At 50.5% G+C, this 6,000-nt stretch overlaps 1 pseudogene; it reads right to left on the bottom strand.

Annotated features, from left to right (window-relative positions):
* LOC118366601 (rho guanine nucleotide exchange factor 7-like) overlaps positions 1–6,000 on the bottom strand; it is a 42,494-nt pseudogene that overhangs the window by 14,788 nt on the left and 21,706 nt on the right.

The following is a 6,000-nucleotide window of genomic DNA, read 5'->3' as shown; positions in this document are numbered from 1 at the left end:
CACACACACAGAGAGAGAGAGAGAGAGAGAGAGAGAGAGAGAGAGAGAGAGAGAGAGAGAGAGAGAGAGAGAGAGAGAGAGAGAGAGAGAGAGAGAGAGAGAGAGGGAGAGAGAGAGAGAGAGAGAGAGAGAGAGTGAGAGAGAAAAAAAGAACTGTTAATAGTGTTTTCCTCATCAGTTATTATTCTAATGTTACTGTGAGGTTGTTGTTAGGTTTTCCTCTGCTCCTGGGCTGTTAACCAGAGCCTGACTCATGTAGAGAACAGAGCCCAGTGTTCTGATGTCCTCTCCCTCCCACAGCCTGATGGACTCAGTCACTATCTGCAGCTCCAGCTCCTTCCTCACCTCCTGGCACTGGTCCTGTCGCCACCGAAACACCATCAGCACCACACCATGGGTTGCCATGGGAACAGCATCAGCACCATGACCACAGAAACAATGTGCATCCATAGATACATAATGACTGTGTGTGTACAAGTGATACACACTGATATCATTACAGTATAATATGTTGACTCATGACTCGCACGTCACTGCTAATGAGGTAACCATGGAAACAAGAGGCCATGTTGGAGTGGGTGTGATTCACCGAGAGGCTGTTGAATGTTGTCATACACTTCTGTATGTGTGCATACACACACACACACACACACACACACACACACACACACACACACACACACACACACACACACACACACACACACACACACACACACACACACACACATCATCAGTGATCGAGGTCATTCTATTACGAACACACACCTACACGTATCACACACACACACACACCTACACACACACACACACACACACACACACACACACACACACACACACACACACACACACACACACACACACACACACACACACACACACACACACACACACACACACACACACACACACACACACACACACATACATCATCCGTGATGGAGGTCATTCTATTACACACACACACCTCCATGTGTCTCTCCAGTTCCTTCGTTAGTGTGGGGTATGTGTCCAGCCTCATGAAGGGTTTACTGACCTGTGGTCAGAGTCAGGATACCTGGACTACTGGCTCCTTTCCCCTCCATAAACTCCCCCAGCTCCTCACTGGATAGAGAGGGAGAGAGGGGGGCAGGAGAGAGAGAGGGGGAGAGGAGAGAGAGAGCAGGGAGAGGAGGGAGAGAGGGGGGGCAGGAGAGAGAGAGGGGGAGAGGAGAGAGAGAGGAGGGAGAGGAGGGAGAGAGGGGGCAGGAGAGAGAGAGGGGAGAGGAGAGAGAGAGAGGGGAGAGGAGAGAGGGAGGGGGCAGGAGAGAGAGAGGAGGAGAGGAGAAAGAGAGGGGGAGAGGAGAGAGAGAGGGGGGCAGGAGAGAGAGAGGAGGAGAGGGAGAGGAGGGAGAGGGGGGCAGAAGAGAGAGAGGAGGAGAGGAGAGAGAGAGGAGGGAGAGAGGGGGGCAGGAGAGGGAGAGGAGGAGAGGGAGAGGAGGGAGAGAGGGGGGCAGAAGAGAGAGAGGAGGAGATGAGGGAGAGAGGGGGCAGAAGAGAGAGAGGGGGAGAGGAGAGAGAGAGGAGGGAGAGGAGGGAGAGGAGGGAGAGAGGGGAGCAGGAGAGAGAGAGGAGGAGAGGAGAGAGAGAGGAGGAGAGGAGAGAGAGCGGGGAGAGGAGAGAGAGAGGTGGGCAGGAGAGAGAGAGAGGAGGAGAGGAGAGGAGAGAGAGAGGGGGAGAGGAGAGAGAGAGTGGGGAGAGGAGAGAGGAGAGAGAGAGAGAGAGAGAGAGAGAGAGAGAGAGAGAGAGAGAGAGAGAGAGAGAGAGAGAGAGAGAGAGAGAGAGAGAGGGAGGGGGCAGAGAGAGAGGGGGCAGGAGGGAGGGGGCAGGAGAGGAGAGGGAGGCGGGCAGGAAAGAGAGAGGGAGGAGGGAGAAAGAGAGAGAGAGAGAGAGAGAGGGAGAGAGAGAGAGAGAGAGAGAGAGAGAGAGAGAGAGAGAGGGGGTAGGGAAAGGAGAGAGAGAGGGTAGGGAGAGGGGGATAATTGAATTGACAGGTCTAATTATAGACCTAGTTATAGTTACCTAATTATAGACTTAATTATACACGAGTTGCTTGTGTAACAATACATCCTTGTTGTATAGTAGGGATGCTATGACATCAGGTTCATGCTGCATGGGGTCTAAGTTACCTGTGCTGGGTGAGCACGTTGACTGCAGAGGGGTGGTTGGAGCAGTAACCCACATAGAGAGCCTTCATCTGGGGCATGAGATTCAGGAATAAGTTCCCTACCTTCTGCTGGCTCTCTGGAAGTCTGCACATGGGAAAACACACACAAGATGTGTGTCTCTGTAGCACAACGATGAATTAAGGACCACTGTAGTACCACAACCAACCACTAGATGTCCCTATATCCTTTATTTACCTCAAAGGGAAACTGCCTTGACATATCCCAAGTAGCAGCAGGACAGATCTGATTGGATTAGACCAGCAGTGACAGGTTCTTTCTCTGATCCCTGTGATGCTGATTGGTGGAAAGGTAGGACTTACTTGGTGCACTCCTCCAGTGATTGGACGAGCATCTGCTGGAAGGTGCTGATCTCCTCCAGGTTCCCCAGGATCAGATACACATCTGTACTGCTCAGTCTGGAGAGAGAGGAGAGGGAAGGGGGAGAGGAGGATGAGAGGGGGAAAGGAGAGGGGGGGGAGAGTGGGAGAGAGCAGGAGTTTTGGAATGAGGCCAGTAGATCCAATCCAACCAGCGGCCATATGTCATCAGACAGACAGAGAGAGACAGACAGACAGACAGACAGACAGACAGACAGACAGATTAAGGTTGGTTGAATACAGTACTACTGGTGGACCTTACTTCTCTGTGCTCTGGAGAGATCGCAGGTAGTTAGTCAAAGGCTCTGGAGGTCCTTGGAATATTCTGTCTCTGTTTCTAGAATGTTCTGCAGCACCTGGGGGGAGAAAGAGAGAGACAAATACAGACAGACAGACAGGTCAGGGAGTTACTGCTGGACTAGACAGGTCAGGGAGTTACTCCTGGACTAGACAGGTCAGGGAGTTACTACTGGACTAGACAGGTCAGAGAGTTACTCCTGGACTAGACAGGTCAGGGAGTTACTCCTGGACTAGACAGGTCAGGGAGTTACTCCTGGACTAGACAGGTCAGGGAGTTACTCCAGGCCCTGCCCCGCCCCCCATTCGGAAAAGCTGACCACGACTCCATTTTGCTGATCCCTGCCTACAGGCAGAAACTAAAACAAGAGGCTCCCACGCTGAGGTCTGTCCAACGCTGGTCAGACCAAGCTGACTCCACACTCCAAGACTGCTTCCATCACGTGGACTGGGACATGTTTCGTATTGCGTCAGATAAAAATATTGTGGTCCTTCTGATTCAGTTGGAGTTCATTTGTAACGTGTGGGTAGTGGGTCGTTCCCGGGACCACCGATAAAAATATTCCCTAACCAGAAACTGGATTGAAGTCGCGTGAAACTAAAAGCGCGAACCAAATGGGCTTATATAGCTCAGTTATTAAAAATATGGCGCTTGTAACGTTCAGGGTACGTGGGTTCGAAGATGGGACCACCCATACGTAGAATGTATAAACACATGACTGTAACCAGAAAAAGCGATTGCTAAATGGCATATATTATTGATTATTATTATTATATTATTATTATTAATCAGGGCAAGGTGTCTGGTAACATGTCCGAATATAAACAATGCAGCTATTCCCTCCGCAAGGCTATTAAACAAGCTAAGCGTCAGTACAGAGACAAAGTGGAATCTCAATTCAATGGCTCAGACACAAGAGGCATGTGGCAGGGTCTACAGTCAATCACGGACTACAAGAAGAAACCCAGCCCAGTCACGGACCAGGATGTCTTGCTCCCAGGCAGACTAAATAACTTTTGCCCGCTTTGAGGACAATACAGTGCCACTGACACGGCCTGCAACGAAAACATGCGGTCTCTCCTTCACTGCAGCCGAGGTGAGTAAGACATTTAAACGTGTTAACCCTCGCAAGGCTGCAGGCCCAGACGGCATCCCCAGCCGCGCCCTCAGAGCATGCGCAGACCAGCTGGCCGGTGTGTTTACGGACATATTCAATCAATCCCTATACCAGTCTGCTGTTCCCACATGCTTCAAGAGGGCGACCATTGTTCCTGTTCCCAAGAAAGCTAAGGTAACTGAGCTAAACGACTACCGCCCCGTAGCACTCACTTCCGTCATCATGAAGTGCTTTGAGAGACTAGTCAAGGACCATATCACCTCCACCCTACCTGACACCCTAGACCCACTCCAATTTGCTTACCGCCCAAATAGGTCCACAGACGATGCAATCTCAACCACACTGCACACTGCCCTAACCCACCTGGACAAGAGGAATACCTATGTGAGAATGCTGTTCATCGACTACAGCTCGGCATTCAACACCATAGTACCCTCCAAGCTCGTCATCAAGCTCGAGACCCTGGGTCTCGACCCCGCCCTGTGCAACTGGGTACTGGACTTCCTGACGGGCCGCCCCCAGGTGGTAAGGGTAGGCAACAACATCTCCTCCCCGCTGATCCTCAACACGGGGGCCCCACAAGGGTGCGTTCTGAGCCCTCTCCTGTACTCCCTGTTCACCCACGACTGCGTGGCCACGCACGCCTCCAACTCAATCATCAAGTTTGCGGACGACACAACAGTGGTAGGCTTGATTACCAACAACGACGAGACGGCCTACAGGGAGGAGGTGAGGGCCCTCGGAGTGTGGTGTCAGGAAAATAACCTCACACTCAACGTCAACAAAACTAAGGAGATGATTGTGGACTTCAGGAAACAGCAGAGGGAACACCCCCCTATCCACATCGATGGAACAGTAGTGGAGAGGGTAGCAAGTTTTAAGTTCCTCGGCATACACATCACAGACAAACTGAATTGGTTCACTCACACTGACAGTGTCGTGAAGAAGGTGCAGCAGCGCCTCTTCAACCTCAGGAGGCTGAAGAAATTTGGCTTGTCACCAAAAGCACTCACAAACTTCTACAGATGCACAATCGAGAGCATCCTGGCGGGCTGTATCACCGCCTGGTACGGCAACTGCTCCGCCCTCAACCGTAAGGCTCTCCAGAGGGTAGTGAGGTCTGCACAACGCATCACCGGGGGCAAACTACCTGCCCTCCAGGACACCTACACCACCCGATGTTACAGGAAGGCCATAAAGATCATCAAGGACATCAACCACCCGAACCACTGCCTGTTCACCCCGCTATCATCCAGAAGGCGAGGTCAGTACAGGTGCATCAAAGCTGGGACCGAGAGACTGAAAAACAGCTTCTATCTCAAGGCCATCAGACTGTTAAACAGCCACCACTAACATTGAGTGGCTGCTGCCAACACACTGTCATTGACACTGACCCAACTCCAGCCACTTTAATAATGGGAATTGATGGGAAATGATGTAAATATATCACTAGCCACTTTAAACAATGCTACCTTATATAATGTTACTTACCCTACATTATTCATCTCATATGCATACGTATATACTGTACTCTACATCATCGACTGCATCCTTATGTAATACATGTATCACTAGCCACTTTAACTATGCCACTTTGTTTACTTTGTCTACAGAGAGGTGTAGTGTACAGAGGAGAAATAGAGAGGTGTAGTGTACAGAGGGGAAATAGAGAGGTGTAGTGTACAGAGGATAAATAGAGAGGTGTAGTGTACAGAGGATAAATAGAGAGGTGTAGTGTACAGAGGAGAAATAGAGAGGTGTAGTGTACAGAGGATGAATAGAGAGGTGTAGTGTACAGAGGATGAATAGAGAGGTGTAGTGTACAGAGGATAAATAGAGAGGTGTAGTGTACAGAGGGGAAATAGAGAGGTGTAGTGTACAGAGGGGAAATGGAGAGGTGTAGTGTACAGAGGGGAAATGGAGAGGTGTAGTGTACAGAGGATAAATAGAGATGTGTAGTGTACAGAGGATGAATAGAGAGGTGTAGTGTACAGAGGA

The sequence above is a fragment of the Oncorhynchus keta genome, chromosome 34 (assembly GCF_023373465.1).
Source record: "Oncorhynchus keta strain PuntledgeMale-10-30-2019 chromosome 34, Oket_V2, whole genome shotgun sequence".
Classification (NCBI taxonomy): domain Eukaryota; kingdom Metazoa; phylum Chordata; class Actinopteri; order Salmoniformes; family Salmonidae; genus Oncorhynchus; species Oncorhynchus keta.
Note: the sequence above shows the minus strand (reverse complement) of the source record. Positions and strands in the feature narration are given on the sequence as shown.